This window comes from Mesoplodon mirus (genome assembly GCF_964341445.2).
Source record: "Mesoplodon mirus genome assembly, chromosome: 10".
NCBI classification, from domain to species: domain Eukaryota; kingdom Metazoa; phylum Chordata; class Mammalia; order Artiodactyla; family Ziphiidae; genus Mesoplodon; species Mesoplodon mirus.
In genome coordinates this window covers 47,749,247-47,767,330 of record NC_138986.1, presented here as the reverse complement: position 1 = coordinate 47,767,330, position 18,084 = coordinate 47,749,247, and the positions used below count along the sequence as shown (strand labels likewise).

At 43.7% G+C, this 18,084-nt stretch overlaps 1 protein-coding gene across 3 annotated transcripts in view; it reads right to left on the bottom strand.

The window, feature by feature from the left end:
- FYN (FYN proto-oncogene, Src family tyrosine kinase) overlaps nucleotides 1-18,084 on the bottom strand; it is a 211,467-nt gene that overhangs the window by 118,928 nt on the left and 74,455 nt on the right. For all 3 annotated transcript variants that reach the window (XM_082634123.1, XM_082634122.1, XM_082634121.1), the window contains exon 3: nucleotides 2,121-2,190. The gene's annotated coding sequence lies outside the window, so the exon portion shown is untranslated. The remainder of the gene's footprint in view (nucleotides 1-2,120; nucleotides 2,191-18,084) is intronic.

Below are 18,084 nucleotides of genomic sequence, written 5' to 3'. Positions count from 1 at the left end.
TCCCTTGACCACATACTGCAGCTCAACAGAAGGACTAGGTTGCTTTTCTTTCCTCCCTCCTACTCTCTCCTTCCCTCTTTACCAATTTGACCTAATGTCTAGGTATCTAATTGCTCGTTTTTTTCCCATTAAAAATATTAAGGTTTAATTAACTACAGCAAAATTCTCCTTTTCTATTGTATAGTCCTGTGAGTTTTCACAAAACCTACAGTTGTATCAATACCACTACAATCAAGATCTAGAACAATTTTCTCACCCCCTTAAATTTCCCTGTGCCCTGAATTGCTTTTTCATTGGAGAAAGCTCCTCTGTGCAGTAGCAAACCCCACCTTTGAGAGCGTGTGAATTCCCCTCTGTCAAGAATTCTGGAGAAAAGGCTTTTTTGTTTAGTGGGAGATTGGGCCAGACAACCCCTGAGGCCGTGTCCATCTCTTTGATCCCCTGCAACTGGAGGGTTGTCACCTCCAGACACCCGATCTTAACCATCAGCTGATATGGCTGATTCTCTCCAACCACAGGTAAAGGCTCCACCCCAAAGCCAAATTCTTTTGGTCAAAGCTCAAAAATTTCCTTCCAATAACTGGATCTCTGTGAAGGCTGCATAATAAGCATAGACAAAAAGTCCAAAGAAAGGTTTGGAAATGAAAGTCTCAACAGGGTAATTGAAGCCTAAACCAAGGGTACCATCTCCTCCCGACCCTTCTTTTTCTTCTCGTTATTTTGGTTCAAAATAACTTTAACTCCAAAACCGAACAAAGCTCAAACAGCGTGATTGCACCTGGCTGCACAGATGGCAGGAAGGGAAGTTAAGTTAGCTAAGCTGGTTTAAGAAGGGGTTGAGAGGGTCAGAGAAGATGGCAAAGGTCTCGGGGACATTGCTATGCAGTGGACGCTGCAGGAAGGACTGTGGTGACCAGCTGTGATGCCCCCTGTGACAGCAAATGGGGTGTGACCAACCCCTTCCCAGGGGCCCTCCTGCTGGAAGATACTCACACCTTTTGCTGGCCTGACCTCAATGGCAAATGTCCAGTTTCCAAACAAGGGTGTTCTGTTGTCAAGAATAACTGCTTTTCACAGACATAGAGAACAGACTTGTGGTTGCCAAGGGGGAGGGATGGATTGGGAGACTGGGTGAGCAGATGCAAACCAGTATATATAGACTGGATCAACAACAAGGTCCTACTGTAGAGCACACGGAACTGTATTCAATATCCTGTGATAAACCGTAATGGAAAAGAATATGTATATATATATATGAGTCACTTTGTTGTACAGCAGAAATAAACACAACTATACTTCAATAAAATATTGAATGTATTTTATATTTAAAATATAAATCAACTATACTTCAATAAAATAAATTTTTAAAAAAAGAATAACTGTTTTATTGAGCACTCATGGTGCCCCAGCACTACCTAGTTTGTTTTATTCTCACAACAACACTCTGAGGTAGGTAACGTTATAAGCCTCATTTTACAGACGAGGAGGCTGAGGCTTAGAGAGGTTATATAACAACCGGTAAGTGTAGAACTTGAGTTTTAACCCAAGTCTCCTGTCCTTTCGACTACTGCTAGCAAGGTCTTCTGGGTGTTTGCTGAATTTAATGTTCCTGGTCTCAGGCCGCTGTTATGCTGGTTGGTGGGCTGGGTCCCAGGCATGCTGGATTCTTAACTCCATTTTACGTCCCATTCCCCAAGCAGTTAACTGCCTGTTTCTCTCTCATTTCAACATATAGACCAGAAGGATCTCTCTGCTTTGGAAGCTTAAAAACAGTTTTTTATTCTTTTGGTTTGCAAGTTTATTACTCTCACATTCCACGGGTGGCTAAGAACATAAGCTAAATGGTCCAGGGTATTGTTTATCCTGTATCTGGAAGGTTTCCTAAAACCTAGACTTATTATTATATCTTAGAAACCCCCCTATGGCTTAATAACATCAGCAATGACAAGAAAAAAATGTCATACTGTCAGAAAACACCAACTGAACGTCGCATTTAATTATAAAATCCATTTTGTCAAGTGTAGTACAGGTTTAAAAGATGCACAGAACAAGGCCATGGTTTCCCTTTATGAGCACCATTTACTTCACAAGGTATCAGAAATAAATGCAGTGACACTTACCAAAATTTCCCCCAACGATCACAAACTTTATATATACCACATGTCTTCTAATACAGCTGCTGGACTGGTCCTGAAAAATACCACAACAAAAGGAAACATGCATCATTAGGCAGAAGTAATTTAATATATATTGTGTTTCCCTTCTGGAAACCACAACATCTTCCTTGTTTTGGGCGCCCATCAATGTACCACACTCTTACTGCCAGATTCCTCTTTGTTTTTCACAGGAAAGATGAAACCAATTTACAAATTGACTCAGCACTCACTAATAACAAACAAATAACAATCTGGACAATGAAATAAACCAGAAACTGTGCTTATAAATACTTTATTTGAATTTTTAGTCTTTTAAAATAATTGAGGATAAGACAACAATGCAAAGATATCTAAAGCTGAACCCATAACCGTTTTTTTTTTTGTTTTTTTTTTTTTGCGGTACGCGGGCCTCTCACTGCTGTGGCCTCTCCCGTTGCGGAGCACAGGCTCCGGAAGCGCAGGCTCATCGACCATGGCTCACGGGCCCAGCCGCTCCGCGGCATATGGGATCTTCCCAGACTGGGGCACGAACCCGTGTCCCCTGCATTGGCAGGTGGACTCTCAACCACTGCACCACCAGGGAAGCCCAACCCATAACCTTTTTTCCCCCCCAAACCAATTCCTCTTTCCTCTTTCTTTCAGCAGAACACTCCATTCTCCCCTGCTGGCTGCGAGGCCCTCACTTCTGTTTTCTAGATTTCATTTTATTATCTGAAAAATAGGAATTACTGTACTAACCTCACAGGGTTGTTATGAGCATTAAGTAATATAAATTTAGTGACATATAAATGACATTGAAAGGCTTAAAACAGCATCTGGCACAGTAATCACTCGGGGAAGCTGAGGAGCTATTATCCTTCTCTGGATCATGCAGGCCTGAAGCCTAAGCCGGCCTTGCTCACCTGCACTGCAAATCCTGGCCTGAGCCTGACCTTCGCGTCCCATGGCAACTCTGGAACTCACTGCCTCTCTCCATTCTCATCTTTACACTCTTGTTTGGTCCGCTTCACTCCTTGCAGAAACCCATCTCCTGGCCTCCAGCTCCTTCTCTTCCAACCTGCTTCTTCCTAAACACAACTTAAAGCCTCAGCGGAAACACCTCTACTGCTTCCCACCACCTACACGTTTACCTGTGAATTTATCAATATATCAGCCTGGGCCTCCCACTCGCCTTAGCGCTGTCCCCACATCTTCCCATCAGATGCTGCAGAATCCAGCCACCAGTCCTGCCTCAGCCTGTGGGCATTCCAGACCCTTCTCTGAGTGTCTTCTGTCCCATAAGTGCCAGTAGGTGGCCTCACCATTTTCTAAGCCCAGGGCTCTTTACCTTTTTGTTCCATAACAGTCTAGAGACATGTTTCTCAGAATAATGTTTTTAAATTCTTGAAGTTAACACATGAAATGCATAGGACTCAAAAGAAGTATACTGATATTCAGTTATCAAAATATATAACACAATTATGATGTGCTTCTCTTAATATTTAAATAAGTTCCAGGAAAAGTCTAATTACTACTGTAGTTTTGAAATAATGTTGGGCAAAAATGATACTTCAGGGTATCTGTACTATAATGTAATATGAAAATACCTAGAATTACTATTGGTGACAAATAGCTAATACTACTGTCAGAATGAAATGTTAGGTTTCAGTTAAGGGTTAGTGAAAATAGATAATTTTCCTCCATCCAAGTTCACAGACACCCCCTCCCCCAGAATTCCATCCGTGGACTCCAGGTCACGAGCCCCACTTTAAGGCCTAGAGTAACTCTCATCATCTTCTTGAGCCCTTTCTACCTGGACTTTCCCAATTTGGTATTATCTTACCCCTCCTTGTTTTTCTCTTTTTAAAAATTATATTTTATTTGATATAGATACTTTAAATGTACTTACTATATCCTACTTTTTAAGTTGTAAGGGAAGACCCTATCTTTTCCCCATTTTTTATTCCTCTCATGGCGGTGAAGAATGCCCGGCCTCATAGCTCACAGCAGGAAGACATTCAGCCAGCACTGTTTGAACCAGTCAGTGAATAATATAGTGCAGTCTTGCTTGTAGAACACAGGCTCAGCTAATATTAATATTATTTCACCTCTGTCTGGCAGCCTATGAGGTTCTAAATATGCAGATGGGACACCTCAACATTGTATATTTAGATTATAAAATTCTGAAGTTAGGCAACAAAATGTTCCCCTCTTTTATTTCTCCTTAGAGAGTGAATGCTTGGTCAGCGTGGCTGACCGACAGATCTCCCTGGAACAGGCTGACTGTTCAATCATTCCGCCCATACATGGGGCATCCGTGTGACATGAGCACAATTCCTGCCTTAGTGGAACTTCGAGCCTAGCAGCTTTGCCCAGCTAGTCCAGAGGAGCTGAGAATCTCTCAAAGTGTCAGGACCTTTGCAAAGACAAGGAATAGCCAGTGATTCCCCTAAGTACGGGTGCTTTGGTGACCCACGTAGGTGAGGCCAGTTAGTAAGAGTTGCTCTGCCTTCCCACAGGTCTCACAGATGTGAAGCTGTGGTTCCAGAGCAGGCGAGTCAAGTCGATGGAGCAGTGAAATTCCACCTCCCCTCCTGAATGATGTCTTTGCATATGAGGTTGGAGATGGCAACCCCTCCAAGGGGACCATCCCAGAGGGGTTTACTCAGTGCCTGGTGGCATATTCCACTCCGGGCCCCACTGAGTCTGTGTTGGAGCAGCCTCATGATGGACACTGATCCTTTGGTCTTATCAGCCTTTTTTCCAAAACTGCTGGAGCTCAGAACTCCCGTGTGTCTTTTGCCAAGAAAAAAACACACGAAAAATAACAGAATAGTACTTCCTTTTCAATGAAGAGAGCATAATGCTTTTCTCCACTGAAGACCATGCATTAGGGCACTGTGACCGTTTGCTTTGGCAGAAATTCAACACTGGCAAGCAGCATTTTTCATGCCCGACATAATGTCAAGTGACTCGTAGGACAAGTCGGGGTGTACCCTCCCTCCCCAGTAACTAAGACGGATGAGATAGCTACTCAGAGGACAATGGCTGGACTTGGCACACTCTTTTTATACTTAGGGACATTTAAATCTATTTCATTTGAATTTGTTCCTTTTGAGTCACACTAGATATATGGTGTTAAATTAAAATAGCTGAATGATAATGAAGAGGGCAGCATGACTTTAATCTCTTGTTTCAAAAATTGCAATGTACACATGCTCACGAGTACATAATAAGATGTTTATAGGGGCTCGCACACAACAACACTTAGCATGGCGCTTACTTTTTGCTTCTAACGCATATCACAGACGTCGTGTGGCTCCTGTTTAAAGGAGCACTGGATACGAGTATCTCTAATACGGTTTTCATCTGCACGGGGACATCCCCTCTTCCTTCTTCCTAACAGATGCCCCATGTTCCTTCAGCCACAGTGCCTGAGAAAAGGTGACAGCACTCCCAGGTGTGGGGGGGGCGGGGGCCTGAGTGGTCTAAGGTTTTGCAGGGTGCCCAGCAGCAACATCAGCATCACGTGGGACCTTCTGAGAAATGTCAGCTCTGAGGCCTCACCCCAAACCTACTGAATCAGAAGCTGTTTCACAAGATCCCAGGTGATCTGTGAGCGTGCTGAAGTTTGAGACACACTGATCAAGGAAAACCTGTTCTCGTGCAAGTGACTGGTTCAAGAATAGGCATGTGCCCTTCTTCAGGCCAACAGGATGTGCAGAATGTTTTGCTGGGAGCTTCTCGTTCTTCTGGGAGAAATTCCCTCCTTCTAGAATGTTGTGTAGGATGTGATGACTAGGACTTCCATAGCTATCTTGCTCCAACTGAAGCATAAAGCTGGCCCACAGAGGAGGGCAAAGACATAAAGAACACAGGGAAGGATAGTAGGGGTGTTTGCATTCAGTCAACCCTGAGGTCTGCAGAGCTACTAGACTTCCAATAAGTTTCTTATAGTACAGGCCTCCTTAAGTTGGGTTGTCAACTGCCTGCAGCTGGAAAGCATCCTGACTAATCAGTCCCTAATAAAGCATTATAAAAGGAACAGAATGCCAAGGCACCAGTCAGCCACACAGCGAAGGGTCCAGACAAGTCAGTGCATCAAGAGACCAGAGCAACAGTTCAGAGGCCTATTTTGTTCAGGAACTGACCCAGTAGTATTTCCGGTTCTGACAACCGTTATTTGCTTTGCACATTTCCAAATGCTTTCTAAATCAGCCAGTCTAAATGATCAACCAGAGGAAGTGCTGAACGTTTTCCAAATTCTTTTAACCAGAGCGGTCAACAGTTGCTTCCGCATAAGTCACATGGATGTCAGTTCCTGCAAAAACAATGGGAGACTAATTGCTCAGCCCCAGACTCTGATAGGGAAAACAACCTGTGATATGTAATTACTGAAGGGTAAATAAGGAAAAGCTTGAGGCTCTCAGAATCTGCTTCTGGATCCACTGCAATAACTTTGGGAGAAGGAGGGGTGGGGGGAGGGAGGGAGGGAGAGGGAGAGAGAGAGAGAGAGGGAGAGAGACAGGAAGAGAGAGAGAGAGAGGGAGCAAGCTGGTTTGGGAAAAGATTTGAGGGACTAGCAGCTTAGGCAGCCACCCATACCACTTTTATGTATCACTGGTACTTATTAAAGACCTTTCTGAGTAAACCAAATAGACCTGCTATTATATAAAACCATATATGGCTCTGATGTAATTTTGCTTCATATACAGGAGTGATGTAGTCAATAGTCAAGAACTGGGTGTCTAAATGGACATTCTCTCTTTAGTGTCAGAGCTTCTCAACCACAATGGGATATTTTGGGGGGATGGGTTTGTTGCGTTGGCTTGATACAGAATGTATCTTCTATTATGGAGTAAACATTAGTTGATTTTCCACAGAATGTTCCCGAGGTTCCATCACCTCAGGTCTCTCTTTCCCTCCAAAGCTTTTGGCTTTCTCTTCCCTGGTACCTCATATACTTCCACAGCTCCAACTATCACCCTTGTCATGAGTTTCAAACTACATCTCTTGATCTGTCACCCTTGTTTCCAGTCCCACTGTTGCTCTCTAGACAGAAAGTACCCTGAGGACAGGGACTTTGTTTTGGTCACTGCTACATTCCCAATGCTCAGTGGCTGGCACTGAGCATTACGTTTGTTGAATGAGTAAGTAAAAGGCCTCACTCAGACTCTTAAGACACCTCACAGGAATTCTTGACATCTCCTTTTAAGTGGCCTCTTTGCCTCTGGTCTCTCCCTCTCCTACCTGTCCACACACAGGAAAACTCTAGATTATAGTACTGATCATGTTGGTCCTAAAATGTCTCGGCTGGGAACAACTTACCAGCCCAGCCCTGCACTTCACAGGTGAGAAACTGGTCCCAGCGAGGCCAGGAGACTTGCCTAAGGATTTATGATGAGTGGGTGGCAGAGACGGAATTATAATTCAGGCTGCTGACCCAGTGGCTCTTATTACCATGCCACTGGGTCAAAATCTTCCACCGTCTTTCAGCAGAACCGAGTACAGGGCTAGGCATACAGGGCTCTCAGTAAGTACGTGCAGACTGATGGAGTCCAGATAAGTGAGAATGGGTCTCTGGCACAGGCCAACAGGAACCCTCTTAAAAGAAAGACAATACCCCAGTATATATCATGGGCAAGGAAAGAGCTGCTCTGGACCTTTGCTCCTGCACTGCCTATGAGCCACCCCCAAGGAACCTCAGGGTGGTGACAAGGCTAGAAAAACCAATGACTTAACACACACTCACACTCTTCAGCTTTGTGCTCAAAGCCACCCACCTCCATTCCAAACCCACCGTGGCCTTACCTCCCATTTCTTTTTCCTCCCTCACACCCAGCCTTACGAAAGCACGTGCTGTTTCCAGCACCTGTCCCTCCTCCTGGCCTTCACCTGCCCTGTTCTTCCCTCTCATGCGCCCTTACCTCCGCCTGCAAGAATGGCGACCCAACCTGCCCCTCAAGCCCAACTCGAATATGAATCCCTCCCTGAATTTCTTGTCCGATTTCCTCCACTGGAACTCATCTCACCATTTACACGTCTACTACAGACCTTACTACACTGTCTGCTCCACAGGAAAGAGCCAGATCCTTGAGGGCAGGCACTTATCCTAAATCTCTGAACCGTTGTCACACTGCCTGGCCCACTGCTTCGCACAGAGGAGCCACTTCTCGTCATTTTGTTGAGTCAGAGGGCTTTGTCCTTTTCAGTTCACCTCTGTGACCTAAGTTCTGTCATGGGGCTTTCAAGTCTTCCTCCAGCCGGTGCAGGCTGGTGATAAAGCCAGCACACTTGCAGGGCCTACCTGTTAAGGAACAGCTGTGTGAGTCCCTGCTGTCTTATTTTCAAAAGCAAGGAATGGGGGGCAGGGGCTAGGGAGGGTGACTTCCCCTCCCTTACATAGCTCTCCTACGGCGGCTACGGCTGTCCTGTCCTGTGCAGTGTGAGGTGCAAGCTGGGCATGTGACAGCGTTCCCTGCAAGTCCAAAGTCAATTGTCTGCAAAACTAAAGAGTTCCAAATGGCGTGATAACGCATTAAACAAGCAAGTGTACAAACAAAGCCCATTCGCAAGGGGAGGAGGATGGGAAGCAGAAAACAGAGTTCCCTAGGAAACCGAGCCTGCTTTAGGACTGGCTGTGGCCTTCACCCCTCGTGGGGGAGGGAGAGGGGTGCTCCAAGAAGGCATCACTGGCCCATCTGCTCTCCCTGCCTACAGGGACCCTGGTCCTTCTGGCTTCACCACCACAAGTTGGGGATACTCAAGCAAGGCTGTGGTGGTGGTTTGTTTTTTTATTTGCTGGAGCGGGAGTAAAGAGTGGAAGGAAAGAGGAGAAGAGTGATGGGTAGACCAAGAGATGAGCGTGGACAGCACTCGGCCAGCACAAAGGGGTTACCGACCACAGGATGAGAGGGCAGGAAGGTCGGACTAGAAAGGGCTGACTGCTCCTCTCTCATCAGCCACTGCCAGGATGAGGGGGACTCAGGCTCACGGTGGAGCAAGGCACGCCCAAACCAGCAAATGAGCTTATCTTCAGCTGCCCAAGAGGCGGCTCTGAGGTATTTATTTTGGGCTCACTGGCATGGTGGTTGGGCTGAGTCATGCAAAGGGGTGGTCAGAGGGGGTGGATGGGGCTCTAGGGCTCCCCACAATCTCCATCAACCCCAAGCAGGAAGAGTGGTAGTGATATAATTTCTTCTCCTCCTCCTTCAAATAATAATTTATTATACATTATTAATATGCAATATATTAATACTTACATAATTATTATTATTTATGATAATGATGATGATTGCTATGTTTAAACCTCTAGGCTGAGGGTTTATTTGGGAAAGACATAAACGAAGTAAATGCCATTGGAATAATTAGTTGACTGTCAGGAGGAAAAAGATTCTGTTCTATAAAACTTATGAAAATGAAGTATATATTTATAATAATCATGTCTTTCTTTTCTTCCTGGCAGTGAGTTTCTATCAGGTGATCACATCTCTTAGGTATCAGGTAAAAATAAAACAGAAACTCTGTTTTGTAGTGTACTTGAATTATTTCTGATTTTCCTTGTAAATGAAGCTGTTTCTAGTGATTTGCAATCCAGAGTCTGAATAAAAATGCTGCTTTGCTATGATGCAGCTGGACAAGTCCCCGAGCTCTCTTCCAACCTGATTACCACGCTCAAGACCCTCCAAACAGACATTCTGCAGTAGCTCCTGGGAAGGCCTGGGATATGCACACAGTATCACAATGCTGCCAAGATCAAGGTTAATAACGATGTGTGCAGAGGCCCTGGAGTGTGGGCTGGCTACAATATTAAAATCCCAGAATCCTGGGGCTGAATGGAATGTTAAAGAATATCTAGTCTGGTAGTCTTTAAGCTATTTTTTAGTACAAGAACCTCGTGTATTCACACGTAGATGTGAGTGCATGTGTATTTCTAATGTTTATGCTACACTCCAACATACTAGATAAAAGTAGAACAGAACAGCTCTGGTTCAAGGAGGGAAGGATTCAAAACACTACCACCTTGGCCATCTTCCTGGCCCACCTGGCACTTCTGGGGAACCCTAACGTTCTCAACACTGAAAACCTCAGGTCTAGACCCCTATCCCATCCATTATCTGCATCGTGTCCTCAATACCTCTTCCAGCCACGGTTCTCCATGTGGCAGCATGGCTGAACTAACGCCTCTACATTTTCTCTACCAAGGACCTATTTTACCTACATCCAAGGATCCCTTTTTTTGTGTGTGTGTGTGGTACGCGGGCCTCCCACTGCCGTGGCCCACCCCCCCCACCACCGCGGAGCACAGGCTCCGGACGTGCAGGCTCAGCGGCCATGGCTCATCGGTCCAGCCGCTCCGCGGCATGCGGGATCCTCCCAGACTGGGGCACGAACACACGCCCCCTGCATCGGCAGGCAGACTCCCAACCACTGCGCCACCAGGGAGGCCCCAAGGATCCCATATTTTGAACCACTTCGCCTCTTCTAAAAACTGCATTTTTACAGGGAGATCAGCTCAGTGCTTTGTGACCACCTAGAGGGGTGAGATAGGGAGGGTGGGAGGGAGGGAGACGCAAGAGGTAAGAGATATGGGGACATATGTATATGTATAACTGATTCACTTTGTTATAAAGCAGAAACTAACACACCATTGTAAAGCAATTATACTCCAATAAAGATGTTAAAAAATTTAAAAAAAAACTGCATTTTTGAAGAGGTAACTAATTTATTTGCCCAGCTCTTATTTGGATCCAGTGAGACCTCGACTTAAATCTTAGCCCTGCTAAGCTTGGTAAACATGGGAAAATTCCTTAATAATGTGAATCAGTAAACCTAGTAGAAGTTTTTCTTCACTTCCTCTGCTTTTTATTTCATCAAAACAAATCTCCATCAAAAAATATCAAATATATAGGAATAAGTGCAATAAAAGATGTGTAAGACCTTAACACTGAAAACTATTAAAAACATTATTGAGAGAAACTGAAGAAGACCTAAATAATAGAGGGCTATGCCATGTACATGGACTGAAAGTCTCAATATTTTAAAGATGTCAGTTCTCCCCCAAATTGCATCTTCAATGCAATTTCAATTTTAAAAAATAGCAGTTTTTTTTTTTTCTGGTAGAAATTGACAAGCAGATTCTAAAATTCATATGGAAATGCAAAGTGCCAAAAAACAAAGTAATCTTGAAGAACAACAATAAAGCCGGAAGACTTACTCTATCAGATACCAAGATTCATTATAAAATAACAGTAATTAAGACAGTGTGGTATCTGTGTCATAGACAATTAGACCAATAGAACAAAAAAGAAGGTCCCAAAATGGACCTACACAGATAATCACCTGATTTATGACAAAGATGACATTGAAGTTCAATAAATGGCACTGGGTTCACTGGGTACTGTGGGTTGATTGTGCTCCCCCAAAAGATATATTGAAGTCCTAACCCCCCCAGGACCTCATAATGTGACATTATTTGGAAATAGGGTCACTGAAGATGTAATTAGTTAAAATGAGGTTATACTGGATTAGGGTGGGCCCTAAATCCATTACAACCAGTGTCCTTATAAGAAGAAGGAAGTTTAGACACAGAGAAACACAAGGGGAAGAAGCCCATGTGACAACAGGGGCAGAGATCAGAACAACGCAGCTGCAAGCCAAGGAATGTCAAGGATTACCAGCCACAACCAGAAGCTAGGAAGAGGCAAGGAATGATTCTTCCCTGGAGCCTTCAGAAGGAACATGACCCTGCCCCACACCTTGATTTCAGGCTTCTGGCCTCCAGAACTATGAGAGGATACATTTCTGTTGTTTTAAGCCACCCAGTTTGTGGTACTTTGTTACGGTAGCCCTAGGAAATGAATACACTGCGTATCCATATGAAAAAAATGATTCTTAATCTCTACTTTACATGCGAAAGTCAATTCCAGATGGATGGTGGAAATAAATGTGAAAGGTAAAATAATAAAATTTTCAGAAGAAAACAAAGAATACCTTCAGATCTTGTGACAGGTAAAGATTTTTAAAAAACAGAATACAAGAAAGTGTTAACCGTGAAGGAAAAAAATAAGTTGGACTGTATTAAAATTAAAAATTCTTTATCAAAAGATATCAACAGAATCAAAAGGTAGGCCACATAGTGGAGAAAATAATTTCAATATATAAATCCAGCAAAGAACTCCTACAAACCCATAAGGAAAAGGCAGATGACCCAATATAAAAACGGGCAAAAACTTGAGAAGAAATTTCACAAAAAGGGATATCCAAATGGCCAATAAACATATAAAAGATGCTCTAGTTTAGTCATCAAAGAAAACTAAATTAAAATCACAATGCCTTACCAATACACACCTATCAGATAGGCCAAAATGACAGAGACAAAAACCACAAAGTGGTGATGACATGGAACTGGAACTCTCATACAGTGCTGGTGAGAATGTAAATTGATGAAGACACTGTGGAAACCTGGCAGGATCTATTAGAGCTGGACATACCCACGTCCCATGACCCAGGATCTCGCCATCAAGGAATCCGTCCTCAGCAACGTTAAAGATACTCACCCACTGACACGTACAGGAGTGTTCCTAGCAGCACTGTCTGCAATAGCCCCAAACTGGAACCCACCCCAAAGCCCATGTGCAATAGAAGGGATAAATAAATTTACAATAAACAATGCATTACACGGCAATGAGAACGAACAAACTACAACTCATAACAACATGGGTTAATTTCCCAAATGTAATGTTGAAAGAGATACAAGAATACATCCTTTGAGATTTTATTTATATAAAGTTCAAAGTAGACAAATTCAACCTATGTTAGAAACCATGTTATAACGGTTACCTTTGGTGGGAGTGGGGTTGGTTTGGGACTGGGAAGGGGTCTAAGGGGCTTGGGTGACGTTCTTCCTCCATCTGGCTCCTGGGTAAGGGGGAGTATGCATTTGGTGAAAATTCATTTTCAGTGCAATTAACAATGTGTGTACTTTTCTGTATGAATGTTAATAATACTTCAATTAAAAATAATCTCAGTGGTTAAGGCAGTGACACCAGAGACAAAACAGAGCTCTTATAAGTACTGAATGCAAAAGAGCACAGCAATCTGATTTAAGCAAGATAATTCAAAACTTTGCTTTGCTAAAAGCTTAAAAGTGCCATTTCATTTCACTGGGTTTTTTATTCACTTAAGATGACTGTCATGCCAAAGTTATTTGATTACTGTATGTTAGGATGGCATGAAGTAAAGTTTCAAAATAAAATAACACATATCTTTTTAATTTTATCTGACTGATTTTTTAAGGCGAAAATCTGGATATTCAAGCCCAATTTTTCACATCGATTGAAAAACAGCTTCCTGGGGCCTTGGTTTACAGTCTGCAGTATCTCTGGAGGGGAAAGCCCTGAGGATAAAGGTGATCTCTATGTGACACACAGTAGGTGCTCCATCCCCCTTCAGAGTCACCCCAAGACATCAGCTCGGGCCTGCCCCTGGGGGCAACAACAGCTCTAAGCTTGCCTCTAAGGCTTGCTGTGGATAAACATATAGTTTCCACTGACAGCCTGAAATACTGAAAGTAACTCCCAGGATACCATTCCTGCCTTTGTCTGTTTCTGAGCTCTTCAGATTCCTGCTTGGATACACATAGTCACGGGGCGGAGTCCTGATCTTGCAGCATCACATGGATGGAGACAGAATTCTGTCTCCAGTTCTGAGGGTAGCTCAACCTCAGCAGCTGCTCAGAGGCTGTGCGGGGCTGGCCTGTCATCATTAGACATGGGCTCTGCACAACTGCTCTGGCCACCACTAAAACACATCCCTGGGGGCACAGAAACCATATGGCCAGACTCTTGTCTTCTCAGATGCTTTGTTCTCTGGGACCCTCTGGTAGGGAGATTTACTTGGGCACTTACACAGCATCCTGGGCTGCTGGCAGCCTCCACAGGGAGTGAGAGAGGGTCTCACTGTGGCCTACCTTCTGAGCTGGGAGAGCATCGTGTGCGAGGGGACTGTGGAGCGTGTAGAGTTCCTATGAGACAGACCTCACTCACCCTGAGAGGTGAGCATGGGGACCAGGACCATGCAGTCGAGCTGTATGGAGGAGACTCCATGTGCCACGAGGACACCTGGGACTTTCCTCAGCGATTCCATTTCCCCGAATATTGTCTCCCCAAAGGAGACCCCTTAGATTCAAACTCTGTTGTTTTTGTGCGGACTTTCTGATGCTGATTCTACTCTTCACTATCTGACAAACGACGATTTTGTGGATCATTTAAGGAGGTTTCTACATCCCCAGTTAAAGTTCTCTCTGGTAAGAAAATAACATTTGCTCTTAAAGTCATTTTTTAATAAGGACCTACTGTATAGCACAGGGAACTCCACTCAGTACTCTGTCATGACCTATATGGGAAAAGAATCTAAAAAAGAGTGGATATATGTATACGTATAACTGATTCACTTTGCTGTACACCTGAAACTAACACAACATTGTAAAGCAACTATACTCCAATAAAAAATTTTTAAAAGGTAAAGTCATTTTTTATCATGAGTGGCCACAGAGATTTTCCATTTGGAAATATAGATAAATCACAAGAGTCAAGCATGATAATCAGTTTAGAATTTACGTGGACTGAGGAAAAGTCACCCAGGCCAATCCCTTGACAGCCTTTCAGCTAGATGACTTGGCTGTACCAGAAAGGGCAGGGTAGGCAAACTACAGCCGGTGGGTTGATTCGACTGCTTTTGCACAGCCCGTGAACTAAGAATGGTTTTTACATTTTTAAATGGCTGGGGGGAAAAAAACCTAAAGAATATTTCGAGACATGTGAAAATTCTAAGAAATTCCGATCTTGGAGTCTTTAAATGAAGTTGCATTGGAACACAGCCACACCCATTAGTTCATGTATTGTCTCTGGCTGCTGCCATGATACAAAAGCAGAGCTGTCTCAACGGAGACCATATGGCCTGCAAAGTCAAAAAATACTTACTGTCTGGCCATTTACAGAAAACTTTTGTTGACCCGAGCTAAGGAACCTGCTGTATGTTTGCAGAAGGCTGCCCACTCTGACCTTATGCTCCCTTTTGTGTTTGAGCTTCTAGGGCTGTCTCTGCAATCAGCGGCCAGTCCCAGTGCTGGTGCCAATTTCACACTAACCTGGTAATAAACCAACACAACCCACCACCATAGTTCCTTTCACTCTGTGGTCTGTAATCAATTTAGGGGGTCAGAAAATTCAACTTAGTTGGTTGAGACCAGCATTTTCTTTAATGAAATAAAAGGGAAAAATATCCAAGGCATTCACTGATAGGGACTGAAATGTGCCTCCCTTTTCCCATATGTTGATGTCCGAACCCCCAGTACAACCTCAGAATGTGACTGTATTTGGAGACAGGGCTTTTGAAGAGGTAATTAAGTTAAAATGAGGTCCTAGGGTAAGGCCCTAATCCAATATGACTGGGGTCCTCATAAGACGAAGACATTAGGGGAAAAGACGGCATCTGCAAGCCAATGAGAAAGACCTCAGAAGAAATCAACACTGCTGACACGTTGATTTGTCAGACTTCCAGCCTTCCGAACTGTGCGAAAATAAATTTCTGTTGTTTAAGCCACTCAGACTGTGGTACTTTGTTATGGCAGCCTAGCAAACTAATACAGGCATCATACGTAGTATTATTTGGTGAAAACAATTTCTTTCAATCACACGTGCATGTGATATGGTAATACAACCATATCACAAAATGTATTACATTCTGTGCATCATATCAAAATAAATGGAGAGACATACACACTTGGCAGCAAAACCACAGGCAGGTGGTCTAACTGAACCAAGACAAAAGAGGAGAAAAGAGCATTTACTGAGCATGTTATATGTGTAACACACACACACACACATATATATATATATGTTATGTTTGTATATATTATTATCTTATTTTGTCCTCATGGTAACCCTATGCAATGGGTAGTATTATACATCTTCAACTTCAGCCAATATATTGGCTTTGTCAATATATTCATTCACCAACCATTTATTGAGTGTCTGTCATGCTCCAAGCAACTCTGTTAGGCACTGGAGAGTCAAATTTGGTCTCTGGGAACAAACTCTAACAAGACCCAAAGGCAGGCAGGGCTGCGCAGTAATCATGCAGGCCCTGTTCTCAACCCTCCCTGGATCTGTGGCCCTGAGAAAGGCTGGCTTCACCTCTCCAGCTCCAGCTGCCTCATTTGTAAAACAAGGATAATCCTGACCCAGTTCACAGTCCTGTGGTGAAGGATAAGTGAACAGAATTCTGGGCTTGTTTTTATCTACACAGTGCCAGTTGGATTCTACCTGTTTATAACCAGCATTGCTTTCTTTCTTTTTTTTTTTTTGGAAACTCTATACTTATTCTTTAAGAAAAAATAAAGAGCTAGAAATGAGGTTCAGTGATTAAAGGTATATTCCGTATTCTTTCTCAGAACATCTAGATTAACAATTTCAGAAATGAATACCTGCTTCCCAACCTCAGACAAAAGCAGAAGGAACTCAAAGTTCTTGCGAGGTTCAGTAACATTCCAAGGACAAAACTAGGTGAGCTGCTGCCAGTCTTGAGGGAAATAATTCAATGATAACTAGCACTTCAAAAACCTAATAAAAGTAATTCACAGTTTCCCATCTAATCCTTTCAGGAAACGATTTTTAAAAAGCAACATTAAAAACAAACAAGTGTTAATCTAAGTGTTATAAAAGTTAACATTTCTGAGAAAGACCACAGGACACTGAAAGGATACCAACCTTCTCGTCCAAATCAGACATAATTATGAAAATCTCTCTTTTCTGTCACCCACACTGAAGTCATTTTCCAAACATTAAAAACACCTGTACAAATTAATGCCCTATGATAGACAGAAGAGGAGGTAGAGACGGAGCTGGGAAGGGGTGAGGGGAGACACACAGACCTAAAAATGGGGCCCGTTGGAAATCTCCCTTTATTGGCCATGAAGGTGAATAAATAAGCACTGCACAAATTCATTCACTGTGAGAGAAAGTGCAGCTCTAACTCCTAGTGTTTGCATTTTACTTGAAAGGTTAAAGGTACTTTCCACTTGTTTCTACATCTTCAGATTCTCCGGGGTCCTTGGAGCGTTCAAAAGCTTTACAATTATCTAGACTAAAATCCACCCCCCCCAATGGTTCATTTCACTGATGTGACTTATCAGTAACTGCACAGTTGGGGCAGGGCACAAACGGCTCAGGTGAAGCAAACATCTGTTTACTTCTGTCTTGCGGATGCCAGCGGTCACGGTCCCCTTCCCACTGCTCCGGCAGCTCCCCCCACGGCGTGCGCAGGCGCGGCAGCCTCAGGGGACGCCTCCCACCCCGATCCTGCCTGCGTTCACACGGACTTCCAAGCCGGGCGGGGCAGGACCTCACAACGGCTACCGTCCTTCACAGTGAAGGACGTGAACGTACTGTGATGACATACTCAGTAATTGCTCTCCTTTTTAAAAAGGAGTGGTAAAAATTATATTTAAAATGCTTTTGATGCCCTGTGGGTATGAGTCACTCTGTAGAGCAGGATCAAAATGGATCCTCTGTTATGGGTTCCGGCCCGTTCTTTGATTCTAAACAACTTTATTAATGTTAATAGGAGTTACGCACACATCAATGGGAGAATAAATTCCCTGGGTTTCGTGGCACTTCAATTAATGATTTGTAATAAGCCGTGTAAAATGCTTTCTAATTTTCTTCCAAGTAATGCCACACTACCCCAGAAGAGCTGAAAATTAGGCATGGGTCTCAACTACGGGGTGGGAAAGACAGGGGGATGGGAGAAAGAAGGCTCTCCAGCTGGTTGGAGGCTCTGCAGGAGAGCTTCTCAGCACGTAGTGCGGGGGAGTGCAGCAGGAGGGACAGACACAACTCGCCCAAGGGATAACGAACGTGATGAAGGGAGGAAAAGAAAACTCACA